General features: G+C 42.2%; 1 pseudogene; it reads right to left on the bottom strand.

Moving 5' to 3' along the window:
* Window positions 1-7,448: 7,448 nt before the first annotated feature.
* On the bottom strand, window positions 7,449-17,306 carry LOC142784509 (uncharacterized; annotated as a pseudogene).
* Between the last annotated feature and the right edge of the window lie 4,544 nt (window positions 17,307-21,850).

The following is a 21,850-nucleotide window of genomic DNA, read 5'->3' as shown; positions in this document are numbered from 1 at the left end:
CATATAGTGGTTTTGGGACGTTAAACCCCACATATCAATCAATCAATCAATCGTCTGCTGTATGCCGCACCTGTGGCAGCTGTCGTAGCAATTCGAAATCAAACGATTTCTCTGGCCTCTGATAAGCGTATATCTTGCGTTCGCGTGCGCACACCCTATTCTAGGATCTACTAGCTGGCTTTACAGGTACGCTGAGTGATAGTGACTGGAAGGCGCGAGCAGGCGATTGAAAAGGTGACGCGGAATCTTGATTTTTTGTTTTGTTTTGGTGTTCGACATCATCACAACTAGCCACACTGCTACGTGAAGTCACCAGAATCAGTACTGTAGCTCGACGTCAAGTTTGTGTCAATGTTTGTAGATTCGCGTGAAAAAAAATAAGTTTAACATGAAAATGAAATATTTTATCACCACTTGCTGAGTGTCACACTTGCTCAGAGCAGTCTCTGTATACAGGAGATTTGTATGGCAGAGTAAACTTGCCTCCCGAAAAAAGTATCAGTACCCCTTTAACTTGTCTACAAATTTTGATAAAATATGTACACTTATTTGGTCTACAGATGTAGGAATAAAACAAATTTAGAGCCGATAGTGACAGTGAAAACAGTCAAGACGTGTCCGTAAATGTTATGCATTGGTCAAATCTGATTGGTTAAATATCGTCATTAATAAGCGTAACTTAGTGTGTTACCATAGGCTACAACGACACTCCAGAATTGTCTAGGGTTTGTAAGCAGTGCTGTGAGTTAACTACAAGAATCTAGTTTTTGCTTGTCTCACACATTAACTATAATTATTTTACGATTAGCGGAAGCTGCTTCTCCTATTAGATTTGTGAAAGTATTTGATCGTTTTTCTTTTGAGAACCATGGGTCAATTTTGTCTGTTTTCACAAGAATCACGAGTATGGATTCAATTTTCAAGGTTGTCATAATGTTTTTATCAATTTTCTACTGTGTTTGCTATGTTCTCTGAAATTGTTGTCAAAAGTGACCCACTTTGTTTATGTGTAATTCATAATTTATAGTCAATGAATACTTCCCTCAATGGGTTTATTTATTTTTTCTTTGGTATGCTGATGGAAGCTCCTGGTCTCATTAGATTTGTGATGAAGCCTTTTCCTGGTAAGGAGCCTTCCTTTCCAGATGTGTTTTAAACCACGGGCATTTTTGTCTGTTTTCACAAGAACTACGGGTGTAGGTTCGTATTTCAAGGCTGTGATATTGTTTTTATGGATGTCCCTCTGCGTGTTTGGTATGTTGTTGAAATCGTTTCAAAAAGTCGTGTACTTTGTTTATTTATAAGCCATTTAGAGTTTATTGTCACTGATTTCCTCGATGAGGACCTTTTTTTTTGTTGCACACGCGGTACACTGATCACTAAGCCTGGGCAGAGCCCAGACAATTGTCAGGTACAGCTTTGGATGTCTGCAGCATTTATTCCTCAAAGGCCACAAGCCTTGACCAATCGGGGTGAACTTTAGACTGATGTCATGGGTTGGATGGCCGGGATCCCCGGTTTCGGAAATTGCACAGTGCATGAGAAGGACTGCTTGTTTAGTGGTAAAGGTGGTCAGCTGCTGTGCTTCGGTCGCCTGGGTGAGGCCTCTGCATATTTATTAGGTTGTACTCTGCCATAGAGTTCCATAGTAATATTTAGAGGGAAATCTGGCACTAGTGTGTACGCGGGCTTCTTCAGGAACGCTTGTACCCCCCACGGGAATTATGGAACATACAAGCATCGGAAACTGCTTCGAATGGAACATCAACATCCATACGATTTCGAATTCTGTCCAATTTGTTGTATTTATGTATGCTCATTTGCATTTCAGCTCAATGTTCGCATTCATTCGGGTTTATTTCTTTTTTTTTGACACTTTTGGAATTTATAAGGTCGCATAGTCACACTTAAAGCACGCAAACAAAAAAAACAAGTCAGAGGTAAAATGCAAATACTGCATGGTTCCTTTCGTGTGCTATTTGTGTCAATGTGAAGTACAAAAAGCTCACATTGTATCTTATTCCATTTGTGTTTCAGTGCAATGTTTTGTATTTATTCAGTCACATTTATGTTTCAGTGCAGCGTTTGCATTTCTGTGATTTCATTTATGTTTCAGTGCAGTCACATACATTTTGTATTTGTGCAGTCACATTGGTGTTTCACTGCAATATTCGTATGGATTCCCTCACATATGAATAAATTCACCTTAATGATGTTTTGTCAAAATTGAGTTGTGAATTAGTCCTTGTGCAGAACTTTCCTACAGCAGAGAAGGTCAGCCATAGTAATCACAAGTAAACCATTTATACCTATTTGTAGTGCACCAATGAACCTACATATAGCACATTCTGATGTTCATGTTAAAGCAATGTGGAAGCGCTAGTGATGCGGAGAAAGACATGTTTAAGAACAAAGTACCAGCAGACATGAGTGAACCAATGATACATCTGCTTCACTACTGCATCACTTAAATGCTTCTATGCATTTTAGACAATAAAAAATGATCCCTTAAAGTTTCCCTTGTTGCAATAATTGGTAGGAAAAGTCTAGTTATGGCGGACCTGATTTCTTAAGGTAGTGCGTGAGAGCTTATTGGTCACTTGCCAGCTCGTAAAAGGATATTTCATGTGCTACTTGATACCAGCAGGCAGAAAATGTGTTCCATGCTTGCCTTTCTGGCAGTGAGTGGCTAGAAAGGCAAGCCTGGACATTTCCTGGTTAACAGTCTTTGATTAACACTAAAATGAGCTGCCAGAGCATGGCCAGGCAATATCAACGGTACTTCTCAAAGCTTCTTTGGGATACGTCTTTCACCTTGTATAGAATGAACAATTAGCTCTGGAAGAGACTATGTTAGGATATACATTAGCACAGACACTCTGTTAGGATAGTATGATAAACACGGTATCATGTATATGTGTTCAAAGTGCGCCCACACAGTACACTCTCAGAGCATGCACATTGTTAAAATTGAACTGTTGCTTGAATAAAACAACTGCATCTACATAAGAAGTTTCAGTACGTTAGTACACGTTAATCTTGATTGATACAGCGCACACGGAACAACGAAGATAAACACAGTACTGGTGCTGACTTACAAATAAATTTTATTGGGAAAAACAAGCATATATATGGCGACATACAACATAACAAAAAAGAACAAAAAAGGATCCCGGCTAAGAAAAACAGGTACATATATATAAAGCGGTATGAGCCTTGGGACAGGACAAGAAGAAGCACGAGAGCCCAGGGCAGAAAAAAAGAATAAGATGAAGTTGGGAATAAAGAAGTTGAAGAAGGACGCCAGTTCCTACTGAGGCTATAATGCCGTTCCGTTCTTTTCAGTAGAAAAACTGCATTATTTTGGCGCAGCCGGCCATCGAAGCCAACTTGTGGGTGACGTTCTTCGTTGACGAGACCTCCACGGACAAGACCATCTTTTCTAAGTACCAAGTTCAAGATGAAGCAGCGGGGGACCTGCCTCGTGAGCTCTGCTCGGAACACCTCGTAAACCTGGTTGTTGGAAAGGCAGCCGTGGACACTACTGAACTACGACGGAAAGGTGCTGTAAAAGTGAACTTGCGTGTGGCGACCTTCTACAGTCTAGTTCTTGAACCAGCGCATCGAAGAGACTCAGGATCACGGTCTTCGACGAAAGAGGTGAGCCTCGTTTTGAAAGCTCTTCAGCTGCAACATGAACAGATTATGCAACGGAACCAAATAATGACATCCCTTATAAGCTCTCTGAATGCTGAGAAACCAGTGACTTAATTCGTAGAACCTGATGCCTTCGGCGGTGTTTTCAAGCCCAGAAAGTTGGCTTGAGCTCTACGAATATGGTGCTAAAAAAAAAACAGGTGGCTCTCTGATGAGGATAAAATCACTAACATGCGTGTTTACTTGACAGGTGTTGCGCTCATGTGGTATGAAATATGCATTCAGGAAGACAGTGAAGGCTCTTGGAGTCAGTGGAAGAAGAAATTTTTTACTGCATTCGGAAGCAATCCAACACATAGATGGAGTACAGCACTTAGTTTCAAGTCCAAGCAAAGCTCCCTTGTCGAGTACTTCTTTGATAAACGCCATCAGTTAAAGCTAGCTGAGCCTTTGCTTCCATCTATGGCCGTATTAGCCTTAATAATGCCTAGATTAGACACGGAAGTATTGAGGCAGGTGCAAATTCGGTCACCAAAAACTCTAGATGACCCCCTGGAGTGCCTTCAGAACACACCATCGACTTCGGAAACAAACATAACTGCTAATTCAAGCAGCTGTTTCAGCCGGAGTAAAGCCGACTGGTCAAACCGCCATAAGCGAAAACCGAGCCACCTCGCAAGTAGCCCGGTAACTTGACCTGGCGCACTCCAAGAGGTCGAGTGAATAATATCGGCATGAACCACAGGCTGATTAGACAGAAAGAAAAACTAATAAATGAGGGTGATCAGTCCCACCTGATGACACCAAATGAGACTATTTATTTAAGTAGCTCTAGCCTACTTCACATTCCCGTAAAAGTAGGAAGCAAGCCGATGATGGCTCTCGTATACAGCGGTGCATCTGTATCTATTTTAAATGCCGTGTGCTTAGTGGAAGAGTCCTTCAGCTACAAGGCTTTTATGAAGAAGTAACGTTGCATGATCAGTGGGCCTTTGTAAACATCAAGTTCCAGGGTCAGAAAATAGGGAGCGATTAAAGATCAACATATACTGGGACGATGTGGTTCTAGTCGAGGCCGTAGCAAGGAACGAGACATATCAAGGTAGACGAGATAACCTACCAATTGTCAAGTGCGCGAAGGATATCGCAACGACCTACCCTGAACTTGTATGCAGAGAAAGCTAGCCTCATGCGATGAAGTCATACAAGGTTCCTTTCGAACTCGCTGACAAGACCATCATCCGAAAATCACCCTACAACATGTCAAGAGAGCGAAAAGTTTGGCTCAAGAAAGAGTTGCAGGAGATGCTAAATGCTGATATCATAGGGACATCGGTATTGCCCTTCGCTTCTCCCATAACAATCGCACTGAAAGAAGACGGAACCTTCAGATTATGCACAGACTACAGGGTTCTCAATCGTCAGACAGGACTCATACCATTTCCCATTCCGAAGATCGACACAATTATAGATGAGACTGGTGGTTGCCGACATTTTTCCCGCATCGATTTATGCAAAGGCTTCTGGCAGATCCCACTAACCGAAGAAACAAAAATGTGCACAGCATTTATCACACCATTCGATCTCTAAGAGTATAACCGGCTTCCTCTCGGTTGCGAAAAATCTCCAGCGTGGTTTCAGAAGATCATGAACGACGTGCTAAAGCCATTCTTTGGTGTTTTCTGTAATGTGTACATAGACGACATAACAGTCTTCTCCAAAACAAAGGCTGAGCACCAGGACCGTCTGTCTCAGGTGTGAAATGCCTTGAGCTTGCCACATCTCAAGGTTAATTTTAAGAAGAGTGCATTCTTTCAACAAAAAGTTGTGTTTCTTAAATGAGTCTTCGATGGGAACACGAAAAGCACGAAACAAGAGTTCGTTGAGAAGATCTCCCAGTTGAAGAAACCATATGACATCCATTCACTGCGTGTGTTTTTGGGATGGGCAGGACATTTCCTATCTTTCATAAAGGACTTTGATGTCAAAACTAGATGTCTCACATGTTTAACACATAAAGACGTTCACTTTTAGCGGAGTGACGAATGTGAGAGAGTCTACCGTGACTTGGTGTTCAGAATTTCTTCTGACCCTGTCCTACGCCTACCAGACTTCACTTTACCCTTTCAATTGAACACTGACGCCTCACATTATGGGACTGGTGCAGTGTTGTATCAAAAATATATTGAAGCATCCAGCCGAGAAAAGCGACACGTTGTAGGTTACTACAGTTACACGTTCAAGCCATCTGAAACTAACTACACTACGACGAAAAAGGAAGCCCTGGCTGTTCTGAAGGCCATTGAGTACTTCCATACGTACCTAGAAGGTACCAACTTCACTTTGTTCACTGATCACCAGGCCCCACTAATATCTTAAATATCAGCCAAACTGAACGACGTATTGCTAAATGCTCTATCAAGGTTGATGATACGAAGCAACATAGAACAATCCGAACAAATCAATGAAGTGAAGCTGTTGGAAGACTCCGAACAACTGGCTTTTACTGAAGGTCGTTATCAAGTCCCACCAACACTTGTTTCCAGAGTCCTTTGTTTTTGCCGCGATAGCCCAGAATCTGGAGGACACAACAAATTTTGGCGCACCTACAACAAATTGATCAAGAGATTTGCATGGCCTCACATGAAGAAAGACGTCAGTCAGTACGTTCGTTCCTGCCATGTGTGTCAAGTACACAAAGTCAAGTATAAACAGCCCACGGATGCTATGATACTACCTTGCCACTCTAACGTGCCTTTCGAACTAGGTCGCCTGGATTTCGCCGAAATAAATAAGAAAGGCGACGGAGTCAATAAAACGCAAGCTTTTCTTCTGGCGATAGATGAATGCACGAGGATGGTCGCCGCACGAGCAGAAAAGAAGATGCAAATAGCGTCATAGACCTCTACGAAAGAGGCATCTTTAAGACTACGTGGTCAATCGTATGCGATAACGGCCCTGTGTCCCAGAGCAAAAAGCTAGCAAGATGGGCTCGGGATCACAATATGTCGATCAAGTTCTGTGCTCCGTGCCATCCCACAGTGAATGGGTTGGCAGAACGTGCCATACGGGACGCGAAACAGTATATCAAGATGTACGATAGTTTTACAGGTAGATGGAAATGTTCTTTGGAAGCCGCCGTTATACATCATGATCGATCCTATACAAGTAGCTTGGGGTGCATTCTACAGTACGCTTCTTCACGAGAAACCCCTATTTTGCAGGCAGACCGTAAGTTGGGACTCTTGGATAACATCAAGATTGTTGAGGAGAGGCAAGAAAAATCACAGTAGGGGAGATACCGAAAATGAATGAAAAAGAATTTCGACGAGAGGCATCGATCACACATGCCAGACATTCGAGTCATCGCCTCGTACTAGTGAGGAAAGGAATTAGAGATGGTAGTGCCAAATTTTACGGTCCTTACTCTGTGACAAAGACAGCCACTCAGAACGGAATTTTGAAGACTGTCTGGTACACTGGTGAACGTGAATCAGTAGACTATGCTTCAAACGAAAATGTCTGCAATTATTACCCCAGGAGAGGTAATTACAAGAAACCGGGAAAGGTGAAGCGGTATGAGCCTTGGGACAGGAGAAGAAGAAGCACGAGAGTCGGGGCAGGAAAGAAGAGAAAAATGAAGTTGGGAATGAAGCAGATTAAGATAGATGCCAGTTCCATACTGAGGCTATAACGCTGTTCCGTTCTTTTAAGTAGGAACACTGCAATATATATTGATGATACAATTTGGACACCAAGTGATATAACAGGTATCTGCCTTTACACAGGCTTCAGTTTTCCCGCTGACCTGCCCGAGTGACGATTCGCTCTTGCCACGGAAATTGGCCTTCATTCATAAATGATTTGGCGAGCTTCTCCCGGACATCTGTCGCCAATCTGCAAAGTAGATGCATACAATATAAACGTGAACAGAATTATTGACATTTGCTCTAAACTGTCACTTGCAAATTACAACACGAGTGCTACAAAAATAATGGCAGTACTTTTCTGAAATTAAGATCTGAGAAAGAGTGTGACTCTGCGACAGCAAGATGCATTTAGACAGCAGAAAATAATGGCACATAATAATGCCAAACGTATGAATAATAAAAGGTAGGGTGTTCAAAATCTTACCTAGTGGAGTGAAAGCCAGACGCAGTGGGCTCCCTAAATATGGAGAAGTCATCATCGCCGTCCCTCTAAGCTCCTTCCATGCAGCTGCCCTGCCAGTCGTCATGGTCCCCATAGCCTGGTGGATTATATGTAAGCCTTGAATGTGGCGACTCCTGGAGCATGAGATTGTGCAGAACGACGCATGCTCGGATGATGTTCAGTGGTGGTCTCTGAGGCCCTAAAGGCTCTGCGGAGAATCCGCCACCGACTTGACATAATGCCGAATGCGTTTCAATGAGGCGGTGTGCACGGCTCAGCCTGTAATTCAAGTTGGCCCTCTGAAGGTACTCTGCACGCTGCGCTGGGTTGCTCCGGGGCTTCTGAAGTTCTAACGGAAGTGAAATAAGCAAAGAAATGTGTGTAAGAACATCAAACCAAGAATAATGAGGTACCCTTACTCATTACAGCAGGTATTAGAGTCCAAAGCAGAAGCTTTATGTTTGTGCAAACAACTTAGCGTGTATGTGTACGTAGCACAGGCACTGAATGTAAGAACTCGGCATGAGCTTTATTTATATTATCCTCCTGTAATGTAATATTCTGGCTGCGATCTTGCAAGCAATTAAGCAGTACACAGAAGCTCCATTGCTGCCACCATTTTTGTGGCTTGCGCTTTATTTGTTCTCCAGCAAACATCATACACACATCAAGGTTAATTTATTCTCGCTAAATAGATTAATATCGTTTTTATGTGGACCTTTTTTTTTTGTTTCGGTTTCTAGGCGCAGAATTAGCATGTGACATGGCTGTGTAGCTTGGTCACATGGCTACACAAGGCTGTGAAGAAGCACGTCATGCTGATTATCGTCTGCTTTCGCTTGCTTTCTCGCACACACGTCGCACAAGTACCTACAAAACAAACCAGAACTTTCGAAAACTTCTGCCACATACCAACTGGCAGAGCATCGTGACGATCCTTTGCCAGTACGTATGCAGTGGAGGTTCTCGAAGGTCGTCCATTTCGCTACAATGGGCATCCGCGCGGGACACGGGTAAGGGGGCAGCCACACCCATAGTCAACTACGAATGGGATTGTGCAAGCACAGCCTCACACATTGGCAGAATAGAAAGGGGACGCAAAGTCAGGCCAATGCACTGGCATAATACAGAGGGGGTGCACTGCGATGGACCTTTGCTCCTCCTTAAGGGGAAACCTGCGCACGCCTAAGCTCACTGCACATGTGGTGTGACATCACTTCAACTTTTGTTCGCCTTCCTATAGAGCTATGACAGTTCTGAAGGCGCTTGCGATGGGCTTTAGGCACACTTTGGAGGTGAATTTAAATATATTTTGAACGTTTGCTGTAACCGACCATTCGTGTGGAGTGTACTAGCATACAGAGAAAATCCACAACAGGCTTGCTTTAGCTTCGAAATCTGATGGCGCTGCCTCTTTGACTTGGTTTTTCTCAAGAATGGTTTCTTTTTATATGCTACAAGTACTAGCTAAAACAAGGTGAAAATGTTGCGTATATCATCGAAATGGCTGAGCACAAGTCAGTTTTTTGAAAATTTACTAAAGCACTGACAATGTCAACTACACTACCATCAACATCTTCTTAATACAGCCCACTTAAGAATCCCCACAAACGTAGGAGGCCTTTCTGCAGAGCCACTAAATGACACGACAAATACACTTAGGTCCTGCAGTCTGCTTTGGTATGCATAGCTGCACACCTCCAAAGTATACGCTACTTTTCACACTCCTATCTCTTCACAGAGTTTGCAGTAGTTATTTGCCTCAGTAGTGCAGATATTGTCTAACTATATATTCCCATTTCACTCGTGTAGTGTCTATGAACTGTTAACTCTATTTCCATATTGATTTTACTTGTAGATGACTATTAGAATTTCCTTGTATTTGCATAATGGGCCCAGCATCAAGAACAAAATTGTGCTGCACACAATCACACATGCACAACAAAACTTGCCTCACTGGGGGTAGGGTCGCATCATGAAAGTCTTCTGGGGAAAGTGTTCATCCCCTACTAATACATAGGGTATAAGTCCTATGCTTCCGACATTTGCTGGCGGGGGAACTCCAAACAGCCCTCTGTTCAAGCAATCCAGCAAACGGAACCTTAAAAAAATTCTACTGTCTCCTTCGCCTCCATAGTGGCCAATGTCAATGTATGTAAATCTGGAATACAGTGATGGGTAAGGCTGTGTGAGAACATATATTTTATTTTTATTTATTTATTTCAATACCCTAAAGGCCCAATTGGGCATTACATAGGGGGGGATTTAAGTGAATACATACATTTCAAGCAACATGAACGGAAAACAGAATACCAAAAAGTAACAATAAAAAGGAAACAGCGAGTAAATCGAATCACAGCATCAAGTCAAGTACGTTCACCAACATTAATCGAGTACATATTCATTAGTACAATAATAATGAAAACACTTAAGAAAATTACATCGAAGAACACTGAATAAGTATCGGGAGCAAAAACAGCAGACGAAACGAGGGCAATCAGACACAGGTCAGCCATGTTTTTCACTATGCAAATAGCCCTGAAGCATGGAGTTAAATATGGAAGGATTTGTTATATTGTCCCCTTTGTGCGAAGGACTGGTTTTCCATAACGAGTCCAGTAGTACATGTAATAGCCATCTGTAAAAACTTGCGTAATGTAATTATCCTCCAAAAATGAGCATACTGTATACAAGAAAAGTTTGTCAAGCTTAGTGATCACCCTGCAAATGAATAAATATTGTGCAGGATGATCCACCTTTGTGTTATATGTGGCTGTTTACGTACAAGTCATATGTTTCACCAGGGCTGTGGTCGTAGCGCTTTGATGTAAGTGAAACGCTAGATGTATGTGACTGTGCGATGTCAAGGCATGTGAAAGTATAAACACCAAGCAACCAAAACTTCGAAGCCTTTCACTTAGACGTGTGATATCCGACACAGGTCTGTAATTACTTTGCTCTCTTTTATTCACGTCTTATTATCAGGTATAGCCTCCTCGCCAAAGGCTTCGTTTTCTCATCATTACTGTTGCCATATTTACGCTAAAAAGGAAAAAAACACACAGTGGGAGAGTCAAAAATAAAATCCAGCAGACATAGTTATACAGCACACCACATAGACCTCACTCCCTCCTCACTCATCTGGTAGGTGTAAAAAAGAGCGAGTGATGTTGTTGTCGTAGATGCAACACTGCTTTCTGCCGACAGGTTTTAAGGCATGGCAGTGGTAATGAGTACCAAAGAGAGGGAAGGGATAACAGTATTTTTATTAGTAAAGTCTATCTGAACAAATGTATATAGTTATGAATATCTGTGAGTGTAAGTAATAATGCAAGTGCGGAACCCCATAGTTTAGCATGAATGTAAGTGACTGTACCACCATTGAAAATAATGTTGAATGAGTGTGACTACCTGCTTGTTATGATACCTTAAGCCCACATGATTAAGTCAAGAATTAGCATGAGAGGAAATTCGAGCAAGTTGCCTATTCGTTGTCATTACTGCTTGAGAAGGCCAGTAAGGATAAGAATTTTACCTGTAGTGTGCATCACACACTGCAAGGAAAACAACACTGAATGTTTTCTTGTAGTTTAAGTTCCTTGAACCGGAATTCCTTAGGCATTCAATTATGACATGTTTTACATCTATGCTTCCCGAAGAATTCGGAAAATTCCAAAATTCCTCCATATCTGCAGCAATCTAGATCCGTCAAAAAAGAGCCACAAAAATGAAATTAATATGCATGAACTCAGTGGCACAAAATGCTTGTTCAATGATAAACACTGTAATGCAACTTTAAATATGACAATAACACATAATATTATGCAGATGCCTAGTTGGAGCTTAGATGTGGCTTGCAGATACTTGAAGCAGTCCACCTTGCTTCCTTGGTCAATTTAATCACCTTACTTCCTTAGTAGACAGTGTCAGTGACACTACCGCACTACATTACATGTCCGCACAGACAGTAGCTTCGTCGGTTTATATTTCCCCGACAGATTAACACGAGGTTATGGGTGTTTTCAAAAAACTAAAAAAAGTAAATCGAAAGATATTGATGAGTTAAACATGGCCCTGGTCTCTTCTATCATAGATATATTAGTCATGCCTTTAACATACACTTATAACCCGATTTTAGGCACAGGTATTTTTCCATAACGTATGAAGCATGCAAAAGTTACAGTGCTGTTTAAGGGAGGAGGCAAAAATGATTTGAAGAACTATAGGTTCATATCTGTTCTATCATTGTTTTTAAAGCCCATAGAAAAGTTAATATTTATAAGACTGCCGAAATTCTTTGCAAAACATTCGGTAATTACTCCAGCCCAATACAGTTTTAGGTCAGGGCTGTCGTCAGAGGTAGCATTGTTACGTCAAAAGGTAATTATATTAGGTAATATAGAGGACAGGAAAATTACGCTAGGCATATTTGTTGACTTCTCCAAAGCCTTTGACCAGATAAATTACAATACACTCTTAAAAAATTGCCCTATTAGGCATTAGAGGAAATGTGCTAAACTTATTTACCAGTTATTTGAGCAATAGGATACAGTATGTAAGCATAAACAAAGAACAATCATCTTTGCAAAAACTTGCTCAAGGTGTGCCCCAAGGTAGTATATTGAGGCCATTACTTTTTATCACTTTTGTTGACGGCATTATAAACATAAATCACACAATCAAATATGTCATATATGCGGATGACACTTGCTTGTTTTTAACATGTGTGGATGTAAATGACCTAATTTCAGCAGCAAACACGACACTAGATGACTTGTATGCACGGGCGATTGCTAACTCCCTACAAATCAACTGTTCAAAAACCAAAGCCGTCCTATTTCGTTCAAAAGGAACAACGTACGAAGCTACTTCAAAACTACACCTGCACGATTCTTTGATGGATTTTTCTTCGACCGCTAAAGCATTGGGAATTGTTATTCATGAGAATATGTCATAAGATTCACCAACCGAAATGGTAAGGAACAAGTTAAGTAAGGTACTAGGCATGCTTAGGAGATGTCAGTCATTTTTACCGACTACTCAGATGCTAATGATATACAACACGCTTTTTTCTTCCCAGTTACACTACGGTCTTTTGGTGTGGGGTACTGGCACCTTGCACTCTAAGCAGAAATTACTCACACTACAAAAAAATGCATTCCGTTCTATTGCAAATGCCGAATATAATGCACGTACCTCGTCTTTATTCAACAGTTTCATAGACGTAATATTTGACAACATGTATGAATATTGTTTACTAGCGTCTTTAAAAACTGAAATTATCAAAGGAAGTAACACTCTTATCTCCATAGCATGCTTAGAGCACAGCACATTGTCTCGACCTACTACACAGAGTGATTATTGGAAGGTTCCTCGATGCCGAGCAAACTATGGTCTACAAATGCTGAAACATTCACTCCCCCACATACTAATTAAATTCAATTTTTCATTGGAGCAATTGCGCCTTCTTTCGCGACAGTATATGCCGAATATTTTTTTACCTTCATGACGCAAGAGAGATTTAGGCAGTTCCAAAGATTTGTTTTTTTATGTTCTGCTTATTTCTATTTTTTCGTATTTTCTCAAAGAGTTCGATCCTATCAACATGTCTTAAAATTTCTATGTATGCAATATTTCTTTTTGATACCACTTTAAATTATGTATTTGTGTCCGTTTAGTTGTTTCGAGGACTTTATGAGTGCTGTCACATTTTTCTGCCTTGTATTGATGGGATGTGGAGCTAGTCAAGCTGCGTTTTTATCGCAGCTTTTTTCCCGCCTTCCACACAACACATTGTATGGTGTAACAGTGTGGTGAAATAAACTTCAAATCAAATGAAATCGAATCAAACCAAGCAAACATCTTATCATGCTTTTTGAAGTGGCCAACTGCTTGCATCGTTCCCGTGAACTGAGAGGAATAATTTATTTCTGATTATTTTTGTAACTGCAGCACGCTACATCGCCATGAGGAACACTGACTTCTTCATTTGAAAAAAGCACTCAATTTATACTACTTAATGCAGTTGATGAAAAGGGCAATGTGATAAGTTGTTTGTGGATGCATTTTTCAAAGGAAAATGACGAAACCACAGCAATCCTCATAAGCCACTGATACACATCAACCACTAAAATAAAACAAATCTGGTAGAAATCGTCCTCTCATTACCATTTTCCACTTCCAAGTTGTCTGAGGAAACTTCTTGTACAGTGGCTAGAGAACAACCCACAGCACGGCGGTTGTTTCCCTTACTATTTCACCTGCCACGGATCGCCCAGTCAGAAAGTTGAATGATAGACTTCGGAAGGTGTCTTCATTAGCAAGAAAACTGAAAATACAGAAGAAATGTTTTAAGACAACACATCTACTTTTGTTCCACAGAGCTTAATTCTTAATGCTGCTGAAGATAATGGATGGCTCTCGCTTCAAAACACCGATCACAATGCTGAAGTAGAGAGGCAGATCATGCAGGCACTTCCCCATTCAAAATAAACTAATAATTTTTCCTCTTTCTAGTGATCTTAACAAAGCTTTCAGTGTATGTTCTCATTAGGTGTCAAACCACATGTGAGAAACTTTGTCATTTAGTATTCCTGAAAACTCACTTTACAGAGGAGAAGTGCTGTAAGAGTGAGGAGGAAGGAAAGCAAAATGGGTGAAAATAAAGTATGGCATAGCCTCGCATAACATAGTTTAAATATGGGATTGAAAAGTTAACTGTGGGTGTAGCAGACTGATGTTAGAGTGAACAAGAGGGAAAGAAATTGTGTTAGTGCTTAGAAGAAGAAGAAAGCGCCTAATTTCCGCAGCCTGATAGGGACACATGGCTCAGCGCCTGGGAAAGGGAAGAGCGCAATGCATAATGAGATAAATAAAGATGAAAGAAACAATAAAGAATGAGTACAAACCGATGAATGGGCATAGAATAAATGACAGAGATGATGATAGAATATCTTCATCTGCGTTCGGCAGGTGGTGTCATTTGCCACCTACGCTGTTTGCTAAGGTTACGTAAGCACAGAACTGAGTTTATTTTTTTCATTTTAAAATTGTAACGTATTAACTATTCTATGGTGATAACTTTGAGTGTATGGCATTGAGCAGAAAGCTTGAATAATACTATATTAGTAAACATAGGCCTTGGTGTAACTATGCTTTTGCACGCAGTACAGAGCTGCAAACGTGTTACTTGGTTATTACTTTTCTTCTGATTGCCGTACCTCAGAGTCATCACCAGCCGCCTTTCATTTGCGAAAATTGGCAGCCAAAACGGCGTCACTCTTCTCTCGATCAGTGGTTCAACGAGACTGAGCAATGTGTCAAAAGTGCTTGGTGGCATTCAGAGGAAACTGAAAATTGAGGCTGATTACTAGAAACCGGATTTTAGGCTGTTGCTTTTTTTTGTTCCTTGCGCTCCTATCGTGCCACTTTCATTTAGGATCATAAGTTAGAGGCTAATGAGGGCTTTTCTGTAGTTTTGATGGTGTATATAAATACCAAATATGGCCATTTTTGCCTAACTGCATGAAAATGACAGGAAGGAAAAAGATAGAAAAAATCTGCGAAGAGGGGTAGTTTGCTAAAGCCGACATTTTGACAAGTGGACTTGTCTTCCTCGAGGCTAGAACGCAACTTTTCGATTATAGCCTTGAAAAAGACAGGTCTGCTAGTCAAAACGGCGACTCGAGCACAAAACCCCTATTCACCGATTTTTTTATATGAAAATTGTCTTCTTACGAATACTACTTTGCCAGGAGAAGGACATGTTTCTCAGGGCACCCTCTCATGCGAGCTCATACAGCGAGAATGTAACCCGACAGAGCATAGGCTTGGAGATGTTGGTAATCTATTTTACAATATATTTTATTTTAGCACACTGTTAAGCAAGCATATTCTGTCCTCTGTCTTGTTTAGGAGTACGCTAAAAGTCGATGAGAAGCTGCCTTACGCAATCATTCTGCCAGCACCCATCATCGAACATTTTTGAACATACCTAGAAGCTCTTGAGTATTACAGCTGCTACTCTTCGGACATCAAGGTCAGCATTAGCAGCTTTTCATGTGTCGAGATAACTATTATCAGGAAGGCTCTAGCTGCCCTATTTGATGATAGCCTGCAAGGAGGTGTTGCCTACTTGTGCATCAACATCTTCTTCACAAACAGAACCAGGAAACTCCAACCATGTGGAGCAACTCTAATTGCAAACATTGCATACAGTATATATGTAGAAAAGAATAGCCATGTTCCTGAATGACCAGTGCCTGAAAGGGCATGTGCAAAGTTACAGTGGGTCTTGGACAAGAACTAGTGACCTGTTCTTAAATAAGCTACAGAACTTCTTATGCCTCAGCACTCTAGGATCCCAGTGTAGGTTCAGTCATTGAATGTCTCCAAATACAACTTCGCTTCAGTAGCATCTGATAACAATGAGCGTACTTCACCAGTGTATGCACTTATTCTCAGTGATGGGAGGTGCAACATTAAATTGGGAAATGGTGGCAGTTTCCTATTGTTTCGTCAATTCCCACAGCGATTGCTAGACTACGTTCCTCATGCTCACCAAACATAACTTTTGAACATCAAATGGGCTATATTTGGCAGTGTTAGAATGAATGCCCTGTTCAATTCGAATATTGTCATTGTGCACACAAAAATTGCTAGTGTTGGACCTAACAGCTTTCCGATAAGAACATGTTATATTCTTAATAAATCGTTGTCTCTTGAATTCATTGTATGTATTTAAATGTATTAATTTGTTCCTAATTCATTGCATCAGTAAGACATGAAGTAGTGCTTCTGAATCAGTATTCCGAGTTGTCAAGTATTATTTTTTATGTATGTTTGACCATACGCAATACGCGGGTAATCAACAGTGGCCATTAAAAAGTGAATGTGAGCATAGGCGTATTACCTAGGGGGACCTCGTTGAGCTATTCGGCCCATGGCCTTCCTGAAGTAAAGATGGGAAGTAAACAGCCATGGGACCGCCGTCCACATCACGGAATTTCGGCTGTCGACAATTATCCTCAGAAACCTAAGTGGCCATAACGCAGTTAACTAAAGAGGCAGACTTTCGCGCACCTTCTTACCCTCGTACACACGACCATGAATGCCATGCGATGTCATGCGCGACCTGTGCAATCCTTGAAAAGATTTTCATTCATGTACAAACTTATTATGCCTAGATTGACGAAGTTGGAGGCATAAAACCTCGTTTTGACTATCTATTCTTGGCACCTGAAAATTTGCCATCAACTTATTTTTATCAGCACTCAACACTGAATGATAAAAATTTCTTACTCTCGGAAATAGAATTCATCCCTTGCACGCAGACGGGGAAGCAGTGTGTGTACCTGTCCTTCGGTATCTCTGTACCTCCAAAGTGGATGGACCCAATATCTTCGCGGCGCATTTCGAGAGCGGCGACGCTGAAGCAACAGCAAACACGCTATCACGGTAACGCTGAGCGTTGCGATGAGATCGTCGTCGCCTGCCATTGTTCGCATGATTGCACCAGAAAATCGGAGAGCTCAAAACAGACGACGAAAAAGCGCGCAAAATCTCGCGAGCCACTCCGAGACTGCTTGAGACTGTTGTCACGTGACTCCCGCAGATGTGTCCAGCGTACGGCTTTTCACCACTCGGCGGCGAAGACGCGCGTCATGCCGTGGCGGCACGCTTCCCGCCAGTGTGTTCGTACCCTTAGATCTGTCACCATGACAGACAAAAAGACGGACTCAGTTCCAGGAGCGTACGTGTTCGCTGTTGAGCGCTTGTTTGTTTTTACTTGTCCTTGAATTTTACACTATAATCGAAGGTACGTTTTCTGTTTTTGAAAGTGCAGAGCACTTTAAGGGCACGGGCTCTCGTATATATGCTGCATGCTATATGCAGATATCGCTTGGTGTAAAGCATGAAAAACAACCTATGACATAGCCATTTGTAGCAAATCGAGCACGCGCTCGCACCTAAGGGAAGCTCTTCTAATATTGTGTTGATGACATTGAGTGCGGGATTTCTTAAGGGCCCGGGCTGGCGTATGCTATTGTTGCTAGGCGAAACCACAAATATGTGTAAAAAAAATCAGGACGGGTGAAGCAAGAAATACAGAGAAAGACCGGGGAAAAACGTAAGCCAAAAAACAGTAACAAACAGAAAGTGAGACAGCAAAACTTGCCAGAACAGGGAAGAATTAGAAAAGAGTTTAAAAAAAAAGGCCGCCAGGCTCCGTACTTTTTTCAGCCCGACTAATACGAAGCTGCCTAAATTTTTTCACTCCTAATCTGTGCAGATGCATTCATTAAATCCACGAAAAGTTAAATCCACGGCGCCATATCAGGCATAATTGAACCAATTGTTTACCCAGTGATCGATATATTCGTGTTACTGTAATTTGTCCATGATTCAGCACCGACGTGCTTTCTGAGCACGGTAAGAGATGCATCCCGACTTTCCCCCGCCAGGCATGAACGCAACTTCCGAAGTGGAGCAGTCGTCTAGGCACGCGTCACGGAAATTTTTTTCTCGGTGTGGGGCCCTAATGAGACGCACTGCCAAAGACCCATGAGAGCCCGCCGCGCAGCCCCATCACATGAAGGCGTCGTTTTTGTAGCCCGTATTTTTCACCAAGGTGCGCTAACCGCCTCACCGGGAAAACATGCTCATGCTGTACGATACAAGAAATTCTTTGATGAGCCGACTTCATCAATGTGGTGAGTCGGGCCTGTCGGTTTGCCATTAGAATGCATTAAGTTGCGCGACTGAAGCACGGACACAAAAAGAGACACAGATACACGAAGCGCAGAGTTGTGCACTTCATGTGTATGTGTCTTTGTCCGTGTCTCAGTTGCGCAACTTTATAAAAGCTTACATCACTAAGCATTTTGGAAACCTTTACGAATTGAAATGAAATTTATAATTCGACATGTCCCAGCTTACGCTTGGGCATGTCGGTAGTTCGTGTCTTTCTCACTTTTGAGCGAACATCACGACAGGGGCATTCTGTCCACGTCGCTTTTCGTCCTTGTCCTGTTGTGCGCTGACAAGTAAGGCAAGAATGATGGCGATCACTCTTACGCCCTACTATACAAAAAATACTCATGTGTTTGGTCCGTGAAACGATAGTTTCAACGCAGCTGAATTTGAAGAGGAAACTTGCAAAAGAGGCAAGTACAAAAGGACGGGAAAAAAAAAAGATATGATGAAGCGCTCGTTAGCATCATAGCACTAAACAAACGAAAGCATGCACATGCATGCTTTAGGCAGGTTTTAAGTAAACAAGAAAAAATGAGCAATGCGCAAGACCAGTCAACCTGCAAAAAACAAAGAAAGTGCTTACTTATGCGCTGAAGAAAGTCACTATGCAACAGGCATTAATACAAAGATGTTGAAATTCAATATGCCTACTTGGTCAATGGTGAAAATACTATTTGTTAATAATTATTATTCGATTAAAAAGCTATTTATATATGTTCAAGATATCGCTTATTGCGCAGAGAAACATAATCTAGTGCTGTAACAAAAACTGAACGAGAATTTTTGTTGACGGCTGTAATCGCAGTTCCTGACAGCGTGTAGTTTCAGAAATCTCACTGGGCCTCAGTCGACCAAATAACTAGTAATGTGTATGAGTTTGAACTCGTTGATAAGGCTTCATTGGTGCGAAACTTAGCAGCAAAAAAAAAAGCAGACGGGACCAAGCGTTCATTGGCCACATCTGTTTCTTTCTGTGTCCTCGTTTGTTAAGTGCTGTTTCGCACGAACTAAGTAACCTCCTAATCACACCAGTGTACAACGGCGTATCAACGTGTTCGCAAATGGAGAAGCGAGTGGTATATTTAAATATATGAAGTACGTCTCGCTTGCATACAGTCAAGAAATGAAGGAGCACATTTACGAAAATTGGATAACGTTAATGTTTCGATCATGGCATGGCCTTCGATAGTCCATAATAAGCAGAAATACGAGCCCGTAGCCACTTTAACGGGCATAAACACGTGGGTACGAAACACGTTGAGTAAACACATTATAGTACAAAATTCAAAACATTAAAAAAACAGATAAAAGCAAGAAGTTTAAATGTAATACAGTAGACATGAACAAACATTTGTTAAGATGGACTGTTGACAACAATAGTAAAAATGATTGCAGAAAGAGCAAAAAAAAACATTGTTACATAATAAAAACCTTACGAGCGTTCTGAAAAAACTAACGAAAATCAGAACACCAGGGCATTGCAAATAGGCATGGCACTTCTCCTACCGTCTCAATGATGTTAGACGATGCAATGTTAAATTTATGGATTAAAAAAAAGGGGGTTCTCCAACTTCACCATCATGGTGCGACTTTAAGCCTGATTGCAAAAGCAACACCATAATCTTGTCAAATGAATGACTTGGTAGATGAACATGTTTAGACAATGGCAAATGAGGTAAACTCTTAACGTGTGCTCTGTGACCGTCGAAACTAATATGGAATGATGTATCGGTCTAGCTGATGCTGTGACACGCTGAGCACCTAAATCCCCAGCAAGACTACAGCATGTGAAACGCTGAGCACCTAAATAGGTAATTGATGGTGCTGTCGCCACGTCTCTTTAATTGGAAATTCAGATTGCCGACTTTTAGCAGTTGTTGAAGTAGCCACGTGCACACACTTTGCATCTTCATTTGTAACTGCAATGACAACCAGCAGAAGTAATGACTTCAGCTGCTATCTCGGTGGTCCAAAACGACACGGACGGCCGCTAGGGTTTCTCGCAGTGGCACTGCGCCTTTTCATGTCATGTGCGCGAGGCGAGCACGCACCGGTGGCGTCTTTCCTTGATAGCGTGGGCAGCGCGGGAGTCAATCAGTGCGTGTGAGTAAGTATGTGTGTGAGTTTGGAGCGCTGAGCCACCGCCACCTCAAGAAACTTCGTCATGGCCTGGAAGCTCTACCGCTAAAGCATATGAAAACGGGCTGACGACGTTACTTGCGCTGTGCGCTTTGGTGAAATCATTGGATTTCATTGAAGGTACGCGACATGGTACTAGACGACAATGACGTTCAAGCATCTTTTGGTGTACAGTCACTTTTCACAAGTGTACCTGTTGGCCTTGCAATAGACGTATGCAAGGCAGCCCTTGAGTCAGACCGATCATTGTCGGACAGAACGCCCATCGATGTTCCTGGTCTGTTAAGATTGCGGCAGTTCTATTTGAAGAACACCGACTTAATATAGACGAGCTAGTACTACAAGCAGGTGCATTGCACTTCATTGAGTGAACACGCCGTTATTTATTAATTTACAGGAAATTTTCTGCGGAGAAGCTCCGAGCGGTCGCAGATGCTTGGCTTGCGGGGGGGGGGGGGGGGGGCTCTTAGTTTAGGGCTTCGTTTGCAGCAGCCGCTCTGCGGGCCCGGTTGATCTGACTCAACTGATCTTCCAGGTTCTCGCTGGCCAGCAGCTCCTCCCATCGCACCGCTGTTGGATTTTGTACTGGTGGTAAGGCTGCAATGGTCTGACCCTCCCACGTGACGTGGTACAGAGTGGCTTTAGCTGAACACCATGGGCAGAGAGGAGAGGTTGCCGAGGGGTGCGTTTTACTCAGGATGTGCAAATTTGGAACCGTGCCGGTTTGAATTTGCCTCCAGCTGACCGATTCCTCTTTATTTAGGGTTCGGTGTGGTAGCGAATAAGCTTTCCCAAGTCCTCTGTTACGGTTTAGGATGGCCGAATAGTCGCAAGGGACCGGAACGAGTTCCTCAGGGGCGGAGTTGGAAGGCGCTCGGCTCGCATACCCTCGAGCTACTTTATCCGCTGCCTGATTTCCCTCCAGTCCCATGTGGCCCGGAGTCCATATAATCCGATGCCAAATTCTGAGTGGATGTGCAATGGAATGCTCCCCAGTGTCTGTAGCGCTCAGGATGACGTTGAGAGCGGGTTGGCTGGTGCGCCCCTGTAGGTAGTTACGGCAAGCTGCTTGTGAGTCCGTGAGAACTGTCAGCGACCTTCGTTGTCTGTAGCCGAGGGCGAGAGCGAGCGCGATGGCAGTTTCTTC

The sequence above is a fragment of the Rhipicephalus microplus genome, chromosome 2, assembly GCF_043290135.1.
Source record: "Rhipicephalus microplus isolate Deutch F79 chromosome 2, USDA_Rmic, whole genome shotgun sequence".
NCBI classification, from domain to species: Eukaryota; Metazoa; Arthropoda; class Arachnida; order Ixodida; family Ixodidae; genus Rhipicephalus; species Rhipicephalus microplus.
Note: the sequence above shows the minus strand (reverse complement) of the source record. Positions and strands in the feature narration are given on the sequence as shown.